An 18,081-nucleotide genomic window follows, 5' to 3' on the forward strand; every position below is an offset into this window, starting at 1 on the left:
ACACCGCCTGTCTCTTGGACCGTTATTCCCACTCTCTGTGGGATACGGTGGAGGACGTGCTGCCCCTGTGTCCGGAGGAGGTCCAGACACGACTTACCCAGGCTCTGGCCAATGGGAGGGATGCAGCGCGGCATGCTATCCGCTGTGGGCTTGACACTACGGACTCGCTGGGTAGGGCGATTTCTACCACGGTGGCGCTTAGACGTCACGCCTGGCTGCGGTCCACGTCCTTTTCGGGTGATGTCCAGAGCACTCTCATGGACATGCCCTTTGATGGCACTCGCCTTTTTGGTGAGAAAGCGGACAGTGCGCTGAATCGCTTTAAGAACTCCCGGGCTACGGCCAAGTCCTTGGGCCTCTCAGCCCCGCGGTCGCAAACTTCCGCCTTTCGCCCCTTTCGTGGCCAAGGAAGGGGTGCCTCCTCACGTACGCCTAGCCACCAGCCGCAGAACCAACCTGCGCGCGGTCGCGGACGTGGTTTCCGCCGAGGCGGTTCTGGAGGACGACGAGGTCAGCCCACATCCACCTCGGCAGCATCCACCTCAAAGCCTTCCTAGTCCGAGCTTTCAGGCCCATTCCACGCCAGTGGGCGGCAGAGTTCGCCATCACCTGCTCCACTGGCGGTCCATCACATCGGACAGGTGGGTGCTGCAAATCGTCCGAAGGGGCTACTCCCTCCCCTTCGAGACGACCCCTCCAGCCATGCCACCGCAGCACCACCATATCTCGGGGGATCATTTGAATCTTCTCCACGAGGAAGTTTCGGCCCTCCTGGCCAAGGGGGCCATCGAGCGCGTTCCGAGCCCAGAAGTAGGTCGTGGTTGTTATTCCCACTACTTTCTGGTTCCCAAGAAGGGCAAGGGGGGCCTACGCCCTATCTTGGACCTCCGGAACGTCAATGCCTTCCTCCGGAAGGAAAGGTTCAAGATGTTGACTTTGGCTCAGGTTCTAGCTGCCCTAGTCCCTGGAGACTGGATGGTAGCGTTGGACTTGCAGGACGCATATTTCCACATCCCCGTCCTGCCGGCCCACCTGCGTTACCTGCGGTTCACGGTGGGCCCAGAGCACTTTCAGTTTACCGTGCTCCCCTTCGGCCTCACCAGTGCCCCTCGGGTGTTCACGAAAGTGATGGCGGTGGTCGCAGCTCATCTGCGCAGATCAGGGGTTCCAGTCTTCCCCTATCTCGACGACTGGTTGTTAAAGGCGGGCTCGCCCCAGACAGTCGTCTCCCACCTCCAGACTACGGCAGATCTCCTGCATTTGCTGGGATTTTCCATCAACGTGCCCAAGTCACACCTGAGTCCCTCTCAGAAGCTCCTCTTCATCGGAGCGGTTCTCGATTCGGCGCAGTTCCGGGTCTATCCGCCGGAACAGCGGGTCCGGGATATTCAGGCCCTGATTCCCATCTTTTGGCCTCTATCCTGGGTTTCGGTCAGGCTAGTGTTGCGGCTTCTGGGGCTGATGGCCTCCTGCATCCTACTAGTGCATCACTCCAGGCGGCGCATGCGGGCTCTGCAGTGGGACCTGAAGTTTCAGTGGGCCCAGCATCACGGCAACCTGTCCGACCATGTCTTGATCTCGGAGGGCACTGCACAGCAGTTGCAGTGGTGGCTCACGGACCGCGATTGGGTCATGGGCAGAAGCCTCTCCCTTCCCCAACCGGAGCATGTCGTAGTGACGGATGCGTCCCTCCTGGGATGGGGTGGCCATATGGGAGAGGCGGAGATCAGAGGCCTCTGGTCTCCGGCGGAGTCTCGTCTCCACATCAACCTGTTGGAGTTGAGAGCGATCCGACTTGCACTGAAAGCCTTCCTTCCCTCTGTCAGGGGAAGTGTCGTGCAGGTGTTCACGGACAACACCACCGCCATGTGGTATTGCAACAAACAGGGCGGGGTGGGGTCGTGGACCCTTTGTCAGGAGGCTCTGCGCCTCTGGACGTGGCTGGAACACCAGGGCGTCACCCTAGTGGTTCAACATCTGGCGGGCTCTCTGAACGCCAGAGCAGACGAACTCAGCCGCCGGTGCATGATGGATCACAAATGGCGTCTGAACTCCGAAGTGGCGCAAGGTCTCTTTCAGCAGTGGGGAGAGCCTTGGTTAGATCTATTCGCCACCGAAGAGAACGCGCAATGTCAGCAGTTCAGCGCGTTAGAATTTCCAAGGCGGCACTCGCTCGGCGACGCTTTTCGTGACGAGTGGAGTTGCGGTCTGTTGTACGCCTTTCCGCCTATACCACTTCTGCCCAGAGTGCTGAAGAAGATCAGGCGCGACCGGGCCCAAGTCATCTTGGTGGCTCCGGATTGGGCACGAAGGTACTGGTATCCCGAGCTACTCAGTATGTTGACCGATCCTCCGATACGTCTGCCCCTTCGGGAGGATCTTCTGTCGCAGCAGCAGGGGACGGTCCTCCACCCGAACCTGCCTCCACCTCCATGCGTGGAGATTGAGCGGCGGCAGTTGATGCCATTTGACTTGCCTCCTGAAGTCTGTGATATCATTCTGGCAGCTAGGCGTCCCTCCACAAAGACGGTATACGCCTGCCGATGGAACAAATTTGTGGCATGGTGCACAGCAAAGGCTGTGGATCCCCTTTCCGCCCCTCTTTCTGAGGTTCTACTGTTTCTTCTTTCTTTGGCCCGGCAGGGCTCTGCCCTGGGCACCCTGAAAGGTTATCTTGCTGCCATCTCTGCCTTCTTGCGGCTTCCTGATCAGCCTTCTCTTTTCAAGTCCCCTGTTGTTACACGCTTTCAAAGGGCATTACTCACACGTTACCTCCTGTCCCTTTTGTAATGCCTCAGTGGGACTTGAATCTTGTTCTCACATTTCTAATGTGCGCTCCCTTTGAGCCTCTTCATAATTGTCCTCTTCGTCTGCTGACGCTTAAGACTGCTTTTCTGGTAGCCATCACCTCGGCTAGACGGGTGAGTGAGCTCCAGGCTTTATCTTCAAAGCCTCCTTTTCTCTCTGTTCATCCGGACAAGGTTGTCCTCCGGCCTCGTCCCTCCTTTCTTCCGAAAGTGGTGACTCCATTTCATCTTGGGCAGTCTGTCACCTTGCCCACCTTCTTTCCGCATCCTTCCAAAGAGGAAGAGAGGCTCCACCGTCTGGACCCAAAACGTGCGCTCTCCTTTTATTTGGACCGCACAAAGCAGTTCCGGGTGGACGACCAACTTTTCGTTGGATACGTGGGTGCTAAGAAGGGGAAAGCTGTGCACAAACGGACCATCTCTCGGTGGGTCGTTTTGTGCATCAAAATTTGTTATTCCTTGGCAAAAAAGGACCCTCCTGCTGGGCTGCGCGCCCATTCTACTCTGGCCACGGCGACTACTACTGCTTTGGGACGAGGTGTCCCTTTGCAGGACATCTGTCAGGCGGCAACGTGGGCTTCGCTACACACGTTTGCCAGGCATTATTGCCTTGACAGCCAAGTCCGGAGGGATGGCTTCTTTGGCCGTTCTGTCCTCCAGGACTTTCTGGTGTGATCTTGGTTCGCAGACCCACCACCGGGGATGGTATTGCTTGGGTATCTATTCTAAGGTGAGGAATCTAACTAACGTGTTTCTTTCAGATGAACAAGTTACTTACCTTCGGTAACGATGTATCTGTAAGAAACATTAGTTAGTTAGATTCCTCACCGACCCACCCATCCTCCCCGTTCTGCGAACTGACATCTAGGGTTAAGGTTATCCTTTTCAGGCCCCTAGATTTTATTTTTGGCACCAGTGTCGGTCTTTGCATGGCTCTGCGTTCCTGGCGCGGAAAGCTATGTACAAGAACTGACGTCAGCGCGCGAGGGCGGCGTCTAAGTACTCCGACGTCATTCCGGCGCAAGACGCCGACGACGGACGCGGAGCCGCAGACGACGCCTAGCGACGCGCAAGGGGTATTGCTGATGAAAAATCTTCCGGATCCAGTCTGACGCCTGGGGATATTCTAAGGTGAGGAATCTAACTAACTAATGTTTCTTACAGATACATCGTTACCGAAGGTAAAGAACTTGTTCTTTCGTAATTCGGCTGATTTTAGATGAATATTTTAAAGTTTCAAAACTCGACACTTAGAAGAATTTCCAAGTGAAACCAGTCAGTGTTACCCTATGGAAGAAAAGAGTTATCGGCTTTTGGGTAAGTACGCAACTGGCAGAGTTAAGGTTCTGGGCATAGACTCAGGGGTCTCCCAGGGTCAGGTAAGTACAGTTGTTACACCCTCAGCGGCACAGGGGCAGCCGGGTGCAGAGTGTGTTAGGCCCAATGTTATCCTACGGGATGCAGGGGGCCCTTGGTTGGTGGCTGCTGGCTAGCAGGCCACGCAGCTGTGGGAGCTGAGCTCCTGGTCACTTGCTCAGGGCAAATGGGGAAGTAGGTTAGAGTAGAAGTTGCACTACCAGGGCCACCCGGGCGCCCGGGTGCAGGGTGCTTTTGAGCCGTCGGGCGCTCAATGGATTGCAATGGAGAAGCTCAAGAGCGAACAAAGGCTTGCCGCAAGCTCGCGGACGAAGATTCTTCTGGTGCGACCACCACTTTGAGAGGTAAGTTGGGTAGTTGGAGGATAGATAGGCACCCAGGAGTTTGGCACAGGGGGCCACAGGGTGCCGTTTGCAGGGGGGCCTTCTGGCGTCGGGAAATCTTACCCTCTGCTGGTTGCGGTTGGAGGGGTCCCTGGTGCGTCGAGGTGGGTCCTTTAGTGCTGGATTCGGGGTCACAGTCGCCGTGGGGACGTCCTCGAGGTCTTTGTCTACTCCGGCACAGGCCAGGCTTGGCGGGTGCAGGGTTCGCGGTTCCTGGCTGATGCCAGGGGTTAGTTACTTGCTTTGAGCAGTACCACTGCTCGTGGGAGTCCCAGTTGCTTAGAGTCACAAGGTAGCCAGGTCCTCCGGGGTTTGTGAGGTTGCTGGCCACTGGAGATGCCGGGGTTTAGCAGGAGCAGGTTTGAGGGTCGACAGGCCGGTAGGGCTGGGGCCAAAGCAGTTGGTGTCTTCCTCTTGTTAGCAGCTGCACGGCAGGCTATCTTGTTTCTGTATCTTCTTTGCTGTTTCGGAATCTGGATCTCCGGAAGGAAGGTTCAGGGTGCCCCTAAATACAAAATTTAGGGGCGTTACTGGTAGGTAAAGGGCAGGGATCAATGCGTCCCCTCCCTGGGGCGGGTACACCCCCTATCCTGCCACTCTCCTGTGGGAGGGGGGCAGTAGCCTGGTCCTGATTAGGCGGGGCTTCCCATTTTCAAGATGGCAGAGCCCGGAGATGTGCTTCACCTCGCCTCCCCCACCTGAGGGGTGGGGTTGGCAGAGGCTGGCACACCCTCTTTCCTTCCTTACCTTTTTCCGCCGATCTTCCCGCCAGAGAGAGGGTCAGAACCAGTGGGGGCCAGTTGCTGAGTACAGCAAGTGGCCTGGAGAAGCTCACAAAGGCGGCATACCTTTGAAGCTTCCCCTGCCCATCCTAGGGGAGGAGATCTAGCACCTCGCCCAGGATGTGCATTGTTTCAGGCCCAGGAGAGCGGATGGCTCTCTACCCGGGGGTCCAGCAACATGTCTGCTGTGTGGCAGCCTAGGCAGCCCCTCAGATAAGATGTGGATTGTAGGTTAGGTTCAGGGGGCAACTCTAAGTTGCCCTCTGTTGTGCATCTTACAGTAAATCCCACACTGGCATCAGCGTGGGTTTACTGTGCTGAGAAGTTTGATACCAAACTTCTCTGTCTTCAGTGTAGCCATCATGGTGCTGTGGAGTTCGTGTTGACGACCTCCCAGCACCATATACTCTTAATGGCAGCACTGCACTTACAGTGCCCAGGAATGGACCTGGGTACTGTAGGGGCACACGGCTCATGCACCTGTGCCTATACCACTGGCATAGGGCATCCAGCTAGAGGGGTGACTGAGGTATGCCAGGGCAATGTGTGTTGTGGGCATGGCAGACAAGGATGTGTGCCATGTCGACTCTTTGTTTTGTTTTGCACCAAAACACTTAGCCTGCAAAGGCAGTGTGTGTGTGTCAGGGTACAGGGCCTCTAAGGGTGGCACAATAAGTGCTGCTGCCCTTAGGGGCCTGGGTACCTAGGGTACCATTTACCAGGGACTGACATGTGACCAGAGATGCCAGTTGGGTTTTGGCAGTTAGGCAGTTTTTAGGGAATGAACACAGGCCCTGGGCACCTGATTGGCAGGAGCCCAGGGCACAACAAGGAAAAGTGCATCAGTTATCAGGCAAAAAGTGGGGGGAGTTACTGCAGCAGAAACCCACTTCCTTACAGGCGTCCCTCAACTAAATCTGTGTACGCCTGTCGGTGGAACAAGTTTGTGGCATGGTGCACAGCGAAAGCTGTAGATCCCCTTTCTGCTCCTCTTTCTGAGGTCCTATTGTCCCTTCATTCTTTGGCCCAGTAGGGCTGTGCTCTGGGCACTATCAAGGGCTACCTTTCTGCTCTTTCTATCTTGCTCAGGCTGCCTGATCAGCCCTCTCTTTTCAAGTCCCCTGTTGTCAATAGATTTATCAAAGGCATTACTCACCTTTTCCCTCCTATTCCTTTTGTGATGCCTCAGTGGGACTTGAACCTGGTTCTCACATACTTAATGTGCGCTCCCTTTGAGCCTCTTCATAACTGTCCTTTGCGGTTATTAACTTTGAAAACTGTCTTCCTGGTGGCCATCACCTCCTCTTGGCGTGTGAGTAAACCTCCTTTCCTGGCGGTTCATTCGGATAAGGTTGTGCTTAGACCATGTCCCTTCTTTCTGCCGAAAGTAGTCACTGCCTTTCATCTCGGGCAAACTGTAACTTAAGTGGCTCCACCGTCTGGACCCAAAACGTGCGCTTTCATTCTATCTCAACCGCACACAACAGTTCCGGGTGGATGAGCATCGCTTTGTTGGCTAAGTGGGCGCCAAGAAAGGCCGAGCTGTGCACAAGCGGACTATCTCCCGATGGGTTGTCTTGTGCTTTAAAGCCTGTTACTCTCTGGCTAAAAAGAAATCTCCGGTAGGGCTTGCGCGCCCATTCTCCCAGGGCTACAGCAGCTACTACAGCATTGGGACGCGATGTCCCCCTGCAAGATATCTGTCAGGCAGCCACGTGGGCCTCGCGGCATACCTTCGCTAAGCACTATTGCAGTTCTACTGTGGGTTCAGGTCATCCCTTTCAAAGGCCCTAGTTCTATTGCAGCAGTAGTCGGTCTCTGGCATGGCTCTGCGTTCCTGGCGCAGAAAGTCATGTACAGAACTGACGTCCGCACGCGTGGGCGCGTCTAAGTAGTTCCCATGACGTCATCTTGGCGTATACGACGCCAGCGACGTACGCGGAGCCGCACGATGATGCCTACCGAAGCGCAGGGGTACTGCTGACGAAAACTTTCCGGATCCAGTCTGACGCCTGGGGATATTCTAAGGTAAGGAATCTTATCACTAACTAATGTCTCTTACAGATATATCGTTACACAAGTAAGTAACTTCTGCATTTATACCTGTAGTTTTTAGCTACTGGGAGATATATTGTTTTAATGATCGATAATTGGTCTTTAATTAAGGTGCAAAGTCAGTCTTAGTACCCAGGTCTCTGGGTTTCAGAGTCAGTAACCTAGCCAGTAAAACAGCATTTCTGTAGGCAGACTTGAGTTTCATAGTTTAATTGCTGAAAATGGTTCCATTGATTGCTTGCTTGCCTCTCACACTTGAATCTAATTTAAAAAGGCTGTATTTCACGGGATGTCAAGGACTGCAAGACACCATAAATCACTCTGGAAACTCGCATTGTATTTTCTCCACTGTAGGAGTATTGGTCGTACAACCTCCAGTTCCCCTATTCATTATGCATCCTAAATCAACAGTTAGGATGTTTTTACTTTGTACAGCAGGCCTCCATACAAGAAAACCTATATCTACACTCAGTCATTTCAAATCCTGAGAAGCCTATAATTTGCATAACCTTCATGTCGTCAGTTATTTCTAGGTGATTAAGGTAGTGTAGAGAACACTCAAAGACATTAAATACAAAGAATTACACTTGAAATAATGTAGGTCTATCACTGCTTTCTTTTGCAGGATGCTAAACTACTTTAGTACCCAAGCTCACACCATTTGTACCACTGACACCATTAAACAGCAGGGACTAAATGCCTTCTCATTGAGTTAACAATCTATATTTTCAAATGTAATATCTCGATCTAAAATCTCTAGCTAACAAGGTGTTCTTTGAAGATGTAATGTGTGCATTCTACCCCCATTATCCCTGTAACATGTATTTTAGTATTTGTAGACTTACTTGATAATGTGTCTATCTCTTCCCAGGACATCTGAAGTGCTCCCAGAAAAATTTCCACTTGCTCCACCAAACTCCTAAAAACAAGTTAGCTTTAGCATTTTCTTTTTGCCTTATGGTACATTCAAGTTAGCCCTCCGGATGTAAGGAACATCATTCCAGGAAGTCAAGCTTGCCTGCTTCCCTCTTGATCTTGCAGGTTGGGTAAATGTAAATCTACAGTTCTAAACAATAATAAAGTTGTGCAATAGGTATTTCCCCTTTGTTTGCTCAGTATTTTTAACCTAGATTCAACTGTCCATCGACATTAGGTAGCCTTTGGCAGATGTCAATATATTTTTCTTGATTATTGTCTTTCTTTTTCAGATATAGGGTAAGTGGTTCTGTGCCACAGGAGTAACATTATATTCGGTGATCATTGGAACACTAATAAGCTTATCCACAAGCTAAAAAGATGCTCTACATCACCTGTGCCACAATTGACTTGAAGGACCTACATTCAAATTAACCTGGAAAGCTACTCGTTCTATTGCAACGTTGAAGTTCTCACTACAGGGACTGAACCTGCAGCTCCTACTACGTGGCCACCTATAACTAAATCATCTTGAAACAGAAAGTGCAAGTTACTTATTTAATAAAATGTGTACATGTTCCTTTCATTATATCTCTTAGTTGTATTCTGATTGTGTGAATTCGTATGTTGGTTTGATTGCGTTAGAATTGTGTGGGAATGTTCATATTGCCAAAAAATAATGCCAAATGAGAAGCCGCTGTTCATTGCAGTTAACTTGATTCAGCTTAGCCTAGAGTCACTCGAGATGAAACTGTAAATCCAAAGGTGCAGTAAAGATGATAAATAAATTAATTATCCAGAAATGGGAAGTAGAAGATGTGTGCTCACAGAGTACTGGTCATCTGAATGTACCAAATTTGCCACTCTAACTAGAGTAACCTTTGCCACTAGCAACAGACAAGATTTATTTTTAGGGATTTGGGCAATTTGTTAACAATGTGAACTTTTAAATATGAAATAACTGGACCTGATATAGACTTTGGCAGACAGCTTACTCCATCGCTATTGCTACTGAGTACCCTCTCCGCTAATGCGAAGTTCCACCCGCCTCACTTAGAGACGGGCGGAACTTCAAAATGTAGACATTGGAGACTACTCTGTCTTCACCCCCTACATACACCGCCAACGGAGTAAGAGCCATCGGAGGTTTGCCTATGTGATCTTCTGCCCTATTTAGAATAGGTGAACACATTACCAGTTTCATGGTCTGTCACTGTCACCCACCACCAGCTTAAGCTAGATAAATTTACCAAGGCTTATCAGGTAACAGGAGCTCCTGCTGCCAAGAGTTCGTCACCCTCAGAAAGAGAAGAATTGAGAAAATTACTCCTCATCTACAGTAGTTATCTCATCTACAGTAGTTATATTCCAAGCAATTAGTAGCCGAATTGGACTGTAAACCAGAATAGGGGAGGTCATAGTCGATTTGTAATTGTTGAGACAGGACCTGCGAAAGGTGATGTACACAGTACCGAGGAAGGATATGTAGGGTTTCTGACACAGAAGATACCGTGGAGACCCTCACGAATACAGTTGCAAGCTGGTGGCTGCCTCTAAAACAATGGGAAATGGATGTGAGCCAACATCTGATAGAGACTTCTAGCCCACAGATTCCTTACGTTAAAATATTCATCAGGCGTCAGACTGAATCCGAACGTTTTTGAGCAGTATCCCTATGTAGGAAAGTGCCCCCTTTTGACATGGTCACCCCCATTTTTTGCCTGGGAATTTTGATATAATTTTTCACTGAAGTGCACAGGGTTCATGTTAACCATGTTCCCAGTGTCAGTGTTCTTTCCCTAAAACATGGTATCTGCTCAATTACTTACCCAAACACTCTGTACCCGAGTTCCGCAGCCTGGGTCCATGAACACTGACTGTACCCCCGTTCTCCCAAGACCGTCACGAACTGAGCCCCATTGGGAGCACATACTTATCCTCAAGCCCCTCTTCGGCTGCCAGTTTCTAGGTGCTTCCCCTTTGTCAACTATGTAGCGCACAGGTCTATTAACCCATCCAGCACCCGGACACTGGTAGATATTGTGACCCTGATGGGGACCCCTGAAATTCGATTTCAAATACTTGTAGGCAGTTTGTTTCCTTCTCCATAGCAAAGCGTTATTGAGTGAAAGTGCATTTGTGTGACCTTTTTGCCTAGCTGTAAAAATCGAATACTCGAAAGGTACTTACCCGATGACGAAGTTCTTGGTGTTAAAGATTCTCTAAAAATGCACATCTCATAGAGATATCTAACTGCAGCTTCCTTTGGATTATCCCCAGGCGCCACACTGGATCTGGAAAATGTTCTGCAGAAGTACCTCCGCGTGTCGGTAGAGGGCGTCAAGTGACTCCGCAGCAATGCCGTCCACCGGATGTGACATCAACAGAGTCCAAATAAGCCCTCCCCCGACACGCTGACGTTTCTTCCTTTCCGCGCTTATAAGGCAGTTCCGGAGAGTGTTGCCTCTGGCTGTTATTTTAGCTGGTCTCAACATTTTGTCAACGAAACAGTGTGCTTTCTTCTAGATGTCCTCCGGGTTCAAACCCTCTGGGTTATGTGGATGGCAGATGTCGGCCCCAGACCCTCATATTAGTTGTAGGTGGTGTCTTGGTGAACACCATGACTCTGAGGAGTGCGACTCCTGTTACCAACATATGCCGAAGACGCTGCATGAAACTCTTGGGGGCACAGTTGCCGAAGGCTCCGCGGTCACCTTCTCGTTCCAAGGACCGCTCGAGAGCCCGCTCCAGAAGTCCTTCAAGCGAGCTTCCTTCAAACTCGATGTCAAAGGGTGAGTAGCATCATAATCAGTCCGAGACGCGGCCTTTGCCGCGTATGCGCAGCGTCTCTTATGCCCCTCTCATTCTCCGGTTGAGGAATCAGAGCAAAAGTCTTCCTTGCACCTTCTGGTATTCCCTGGGTCCAGGGCGAATCTGGACCAGATGAGGGAATATTATCAGTCCCTTCATGCTATCTTTGTTTCTCTGCCTACAGCTGATACTCTTCTCAGCCCCAAGGAGGACAGAGGAGCCGTGACTGAAACCACACCTTGGCGTCAGTGAGGAATCGGATGATTGGGGCGAATGGGAGGGATCCGAGGATCCTATGGCCGTTCAGGCTCAACTGTCACAGGACTGGGCAGATGAACTGGGTGAGGCCAGTGGTCTGGATACCTCTCCAGACACTGGATTCATCTCTCCTCCGACTGTGGCTTCGGAGGAGGGTGCTGCTTTCTCTGTGGTGCTGCGCAAGGCGGCCGCAGCCCTTGGGCTCGAGCTACCTGCCGTGGCTGTGAGGACTAACGTCCTCACCGAGGTGCTTCAGTCTGCAGCAAGCTCCACTGAGCCTCTGCTGCAATTCAATGAGGCCCTCATTGACGTTCTGCAGGGCACCTGGTCCAAGCCCTCCACAGTTCCTCCTGTGGACAGGAACGTCGCCAGGCGCCACCGCCCTGCTCCGGGCGACCCCAGTTTTCTGTCCCAACACCCTACCCCCGAGAGCCTGGTTATCCAGGCCTCTACCTCCCAATCCTCCTTCCCGAATGCCCCGCCGGACCGGGATTCCAAGAGACTGGAACAGTTTGGTAAAAAGCTGTTCTCCTCCCTTAGTTTGGGCCTGCGGTCTTTGAACACCGCCTGTCTCTTGGACCGTTATTCCCACTCTCTGTGGGATACGGTGGAGGACGTGCTGCCCCTGTGTCCGGAGGAGGTCCAGACACGACTTACCCAGGCTCTGGCCAATGGGAGGGATGCAGCGCGGCATGCTATCCGCTGTGGGCTTGACACTACGGACTCGCTGGGTAGGGCGATTTCTACCACGGTGGCGCTTAGACGTCACGCCTGGCTGCGGTCCACGTCCTTTTCGGGTGATGTCCAGAGCACTCTCATGGACATGCCCTTTGATGGCACTCGACTTTTTGGTGAGAAAGCGGACAGTGCGCTGAATCGCTTTAAGGACTCCCGGGCTACGGCCAAGTCCTTGGGCCTCTCGGCCCCGCGGTCGCAAACTTCCGCCTTTCGCCCCTTTCGTGGCCAAGGAAGGGGTGCCTCCTCACGTACGCCTAGCCACCAGCCGCAGAACCAACCTGCGCGTGGTCGCGGTCGTGGTTTCCGCCGAGGCGGTTCTGGAGGACGACGAGGTCAGCCCACATCCACCCCGGCAGCATCCACCTCAAAGCCTTCCTAGTCCGAGCTTTCAGGCCCATTCCACGCCAGTGGGCGGCAGAGTTCGCCATCACCTGCTCCACTGGCGGTCCATCACATCGGACAGGTGGGTGCTGCAAATCGTCCGAAGGGGCTACTCCCTCCCCTTCGAGACGACCCCTCCAGCCATGCCACCGCAGCACCACCGTATCTCGGGGGATCATTTGAATCTTCTCCACGAGGAAGTTTCGGCCCTCCTGGCCAAGGGGGCCATCGAGCGCGTTCCGAGCCCAGAAGTAGGTCGTGGTTGTTATTCCCACTACTTTCTGGTTCCCAAGAAGGGCAAGGGGGGCCTACGCCCTATCTTGGACCTCCGGAACGTCAATGCCTTCCTCCGGAAGAAAAGGTTCAAGATGTTGACTTTGGCTCAGGTTCTAGCTGCCCTAGACCCTGGAGACTGGATGGTAGCGTTGGACTTGCAGGACGCATATTTCCACATCCCCGTCCTGCCGGCCCACCTGCGTTACCTGCGGTTCACGGTGGGCCCAGAGCACTTTCAGTTTACCGTGCTCCCCTTCGGCCTCACCAGTGCCCCTCGGGTGTTCACGAAAGTGATGGCGGTGGTCGCAGCTCATCTGCGCAGATCAGGGGTTCCAGTCTTCCTATCTCGACGACTGGTTGTTAAAGGCGGGCTCGCCCCAGACAGTCGTCTCCCACCTCCAGACTACGGCAGATCTCCTGCATTTGCTGGGATTTTCCATCAACGTGCCCAAGTCACACCTGAGTCCCTCTCAGAAGCTCCTCTTCATCGGAGCGGTTCTCGATTCGGCGCAGTTCCGGGTCTATCCGCCGGAACAGCGGGTCCGGGATATTCAGGCCCTGATTCCCATCTTTTGGCCTCTATCCTGGGTTTCGGTCAGGCTAGTGTTGCGGCTTCTGGGGCTGATGGCCTCCTGCATCCTACTAGTGCATCACGCCAGGCGGCGCATGCGGGCTCTGCAGTGGGACCTGAAGTTTCAGTGGGCCCAGCATCACGGCAACCTGTCCGACCATGTCTTGATCTCGGAGGGCACTGCACAGCAGTTGCAGTGGTGGCTCACGGACCGCGATTGGGTCATGGGCAGAAGCCTCTCCCTTCCCCAACCGGAGCATGTCGTAGTGACGGATGCGTCCCTCCTGGGATGGGGTGGCCATATGGGAGAGGCGGAGATCAGAGGCCTCTGGTCTCCGGCGGAGTCTCGTCTCCACATCAACCTGTTGGAGTTGAGAGCGATCCGACTTGCACTGAAAGCCTTCCTTCCCTCTGTCAGGGGAAGTGTCGTGCAGGTGTTCACGGACAACACCACCGCCATGTGGTATTGCAACAAACAGGGCGGGGTGGGGTCGTGGACCCTTTGTCAGGAGGCTCTGCGCCTCTGGACGTGGCTGGAACACCAGGGCGTCACCCTAGTGGTTCAACATCTGGCGGGCTCTCTGAACGCCAGAGCAGACGAACTCAGCCGCCGGTGCATGATGGATCACAAATGGCGTCTGAACTCCGAAGTGGCGCAAGGTCTCTTTCAGCAGTGGGGAGAGCCTTGGTTAGATCTATTCGCCACCGAAGAGAACGCGCAATGTCAGCAGTTCTGCGCGTTAGAATTTCCAAGGCGGCACTCGCTCGGCGACGCTTTTCGTGACGAGTGGAGTTGCGGTCTGTTGTACGCCTGATTAGGCGGGGCTTCCCATTTTCAAGATGGCAGAGCCCGGAGATGTGCTTCACCTCGCCTCCCCCACCTGAGGGGTGGGGTTGGCAGAGGCTGGCACACCCTCTTTCCTTCCTTACCTTTTTCCGCCGATCTTCCCACCAGAGAGAGGGTCAGAACCAGTGGGGGCCAGTTGCTGAGTACAGCAAGTGGCCTGGAGAAGCTCACAAAGGCGGCATACCTTTGAAGCTTCCCCTGCCCATCCTAGGGGAGGAGATCTAGCACCTCGCCCAGGATGTGCATTGTTTCAGGCCCAGGAGAGCGGATGGCTCTCTACCCGGGGGTCCAGCAACATGTCTGCTGTGTGGCAGCCTAGGCAGCCCCTCAGATAAGATGTGGATTGTAGGTTAGGTTCAGGGGGCAACTCTAAGTTGCCCTCTGTTGTGCATCTTACAGTAAATCCCACACTGGCATCAGCGTGGGTTTACTGTGCTGAGAAGTTTGATACCAAACTTCTCTGTCTTCAGTGTAGCCATCATGGTGCTGTGGAGTTCGTGTTGACGACCTCCCAGCACCATATACTCTTAATGGCAGCACTGCACTTACAGTGCCCAGGAATGGACCTGGGTACTGTAGGGGCACACGGCTCATGCACCTGTGCCTAAACCACTGGCATAGGGCATCCAGCTAGAGGGGTGACTGAGGTATGCCAGGGCAATGTGTGTTGAGGGCATGGCAGACAAGGATGTGTGCCATGTCGACTCTTTGTTTTGTTTTGCACCAAAACACTTAGCCTGCAAAGGCAGTGTGTGTGTGTCAGGGTACAGGGCCTCTAAGGGTGGCACAATAAGTGCTGCTGCCCTTAGGGGCCTGGGTACCTAGGGTACCATTTACCAGGGACTGACATGTGACCAGAGATGCCAGTTGGGTTTTGGCTGTTAGGCAGTTTTTAGGGAATGAACACAGGCCCTGGGCACCTGATTGGCAGGAGCCCAGGGCACAACAAGGAAAAGTGCATCAGTTATCAGGCAAAAAGTGGGGGGAGTTACTGCAGCAGAAACCCACTTCCTTACAGGCGTCCCTCAACTAAATCTGTGTACGCCTGTCGGTGGAACAAGTTTGTGGCATGGTGCACAGCGAAAGCTGTAGATCCCCTTTCTGCTCCTCTTTCTGAGGTCCTATTGTCCCTTCATTCTTTGGCCCAGTAGGGCTGTGCTCTGGGCACTATCAAGGGCTACCTTTCTGCTCTTTCTATCTTGCTCAGGCTGCCTGATCAGCCCTCTCTTTTCAAGTCCCCTGTTGTCAATAGATTTATCAAAGGCATTACTCACCTTTTCCCTCCTATTCCTTTTGTGATGCCTCAGTGGGACTTGAACCTGGTTCTCACATACTTAATGTGCGCTCCCTTTGAGCCTCTTCATAACTGTCCTTTGCGGTTATTAACTTTGAAAACTGTCTTCCTGGTGGCCATCACCTCCTCTTGGCGTGTGAGTAAACCTCCTTTCCTGGCGGTTCATTCGGATAAGGTTGTGCTTAGACCATGTCCCTTCTTTCTGCCGAAAGTAGTCACTGCCTTTCATCTCGGGCAAACTGTAACTTAAGTGGCTCCACCGTCTGGACCCAAAACGTGCGCTTTCATTCTATCTCAACCGCACACAACAGTTCCGGGTGGATGAGCATCGCTTTGTTGGCTAAGTGGGCGCCAAGAAAGGCCGAGCTGTGCACAAGCGGACTATCTCCCGATGGGTTGTCTTGTGCTTTAAAGCCTGTTACTCTCTGGCTAAAAAGAAATCTCCGGTAGGGCTTGCGCGCCCATTCTCCCAGGACTACAGCAGCTACTACAGCATTGGGACGCGATGTCCCCCTGCAAGATATCTGTCAGGCAGCCACGTGGGCCTCGCGGCATACCTTCGCTAAGCACTATTGCAGTTCTACTGTGGGTTCAGGTCATCCCTTTCAAAGGCCCCAGTTCTATTGCAGCAGTAGTCGGTCTCTGGCATGGCTCTGCGTTCCTGGCGCAGAAAGTCATGTACAGAACTGACGTCCGCACGCGTGGGCGCGTCTAAGTAGTTCCCATGACGTCATCTTGGCGTATACGACGCCAGCGACGTACGCGGAGCCGCACGATGATGCCTACCGAAGCGCAGGGGTACTGCTGACGAAAACTTTCCGGATCCAGTCTGACGCCTGGGGATATTCTAAGGTAAGGAATCTTATCACTAACTAATGTCTCTTACAGATATATCGTTACACAAGTAAGTAACTTCTGCATTTATACCTGTAGTTTTTAGCTACTGGGAGATATATTGTTTTAATGATCGATAATTGGTCTTTAATTAAGGTGCAAAGTCAGTCTTAGTACCCAGGTCTCTGGGTTTCAGAGTCAGTAACCTAGCCAGTAAAACAGCATTTCTGTAGGCAGACTTGAGTTTCATAGTTTAATTGCTGAAAATGGTTCCATTGATCGCTTGCTTGCCTCTCACACTTGAATCTAATTTAAAAAGGCTGTATTTCACGGGATGTCAAGGACTGCAAGACACCATAAATCACTCTGGAAACTCGCATTGTATTTTCTCCACTGTAGGAGTATTGGTCGTTCAACCTCCAGTTCCCCTATTCATTATGCATCCTAAATCAACAGTTAGGATGTTTTTACTTTGTACAGCAGGCCTCCATACAAGAAAACCTATATCTACACTCAGTCATTTCAAATCCTGAGAAGCCTATAATTTGCATAACCTTCATGTCGTCAGTTATTTCTAGGTGATTAAGGTAGTGTAGAGAACACTCAAAGACATTAAATACAAAGAATTACACTTGAAATAATGTAGGTCTATCACTGCTTTCTTTTGCAGGATGCTAAACTACTTTAGTACCCAAGCTCACACCATTTGTACCACTGACACCATTAAACAGCAGGGACTAAATGCCTTCTCATTGAGTTAACAATCTATATTTTCAAATGTAATATCTCGATCTAAAATCTCTAGCTAACAAGGTGTTCTTTGAAGATGTAATGTGTGCATTCTACCCCCATTATCCCTGTAACATGTATTTTAGTATTTGTAGACTTACTTGATAATGTGTCTATCTCTTCCCAGGACATCTGAAGTGCTCCCAGAAAAATTTCCACTTGCTCCACCAAACTCCTAAAAACAAGTTAGCTTTAGCATTTTCTTTTTGCCTTATGGTACATTCAAGTTAGCCCTCCGGATGTAAGGAACATCATTCCAGGAAGTCAAGCTTGCCTGCTTCCCTCTTGATCTTGCAGGTTGGGTAAATGTAAATCTACAGTTCTAAACAATAATAAAGTTGTGCAATAGGTATTTCCCCTTTGTTTGCTCAGTATTTTTAACCTAGATTCAACTGTCCATCGACATTAGGTAGCCTTTGGCAGATGTCAATATATTTTTCTTGATTATTGTCTTTCTTTTTCAGATATAGGGTAAGTGGTTCTGTGCCACAGGAGTAACATTATATTCGGTGATCATTGGAACACTAATAAGCTTATCCACAAGCTAAAAAGATGCTCTACATCACCTGTGCCATAATTGACTTGAAGGACCTACATTCAAATTAACCTGGAAAGCTACTCGTTCTATTGCAACGTTGAAGTTCTCACTACAGGGACTGAACCTGCAGCTCCTACTACGTGGCCACCTATAACTAAATCATCTTGAAACAGAAAGTGCAAGTTACTTATTTAATAAAATGTGTACATGTTCCTTTCATTATATCTCTTAGTTTTATTCTGATTGTGTGAATTCGTATGTTGGTTTGATTGCGTTAGAATTGTGTGGGAATGTTCATATTGCCAAAAAATAATGCCAAATGAGAAGCCGCTGTTCATTGCAGTTAACTTGATTCAGCTTAGCCTAGAGTCACTCGAGATGAAACTGTAAATCCAAAGGTGCAGTAAAGATGATAAATAAATTAA

The 18,081-nt window shown here is 51.4% G+C and overlaps 1 protein-coding gene across 14 annotated transcripts in view; it reads left to right on the forward strand.

Annotated features, from left to right (window-relative positions):
* The window catches only part of PRP4K (pre-mRNA processing factor kinase PRP4K), a 632,535-nt gene extending 614,655 nt beyond the window's left edge, over nt 1-17,880 (forward strand). For 9 of the 14 annotated variants that reach the window (XR_014962109.1, XR_014962104.1, XR_014962110.1 and 6 more), the window contains one exon: nt 8,613-8,910. The gene's annotated coding sequence lies outside the window, so the exon portion shown is untranslated. Of the gene's footprint in view, nt 1-8,612; nt 8,911-17,582 lie in introns of those variants that run through there. The other 5 variants (XR_014962111.1, XR_014962103.1, XR_014962108.1 and 2 more) reach the window with 2 other exon arrangements.
* Nucleotides 17,881-18,081: the final 201 nt, after the last annotated feature.

Source organism: Triturus cristatus, chromosome 5_2 (genome assembly GCF_964204655.1).
Source record: "Triturus cristatus chromosome 5_2, aTriCri1.1, whole genome shotgun sequence".
Taxonomy (NCBI): domain Eukaryota; kingdom Metazoa; phylum Chordata; class Amphibia; order Caudata; family Salamandridae; genus Triturus; species Triturus cristatus.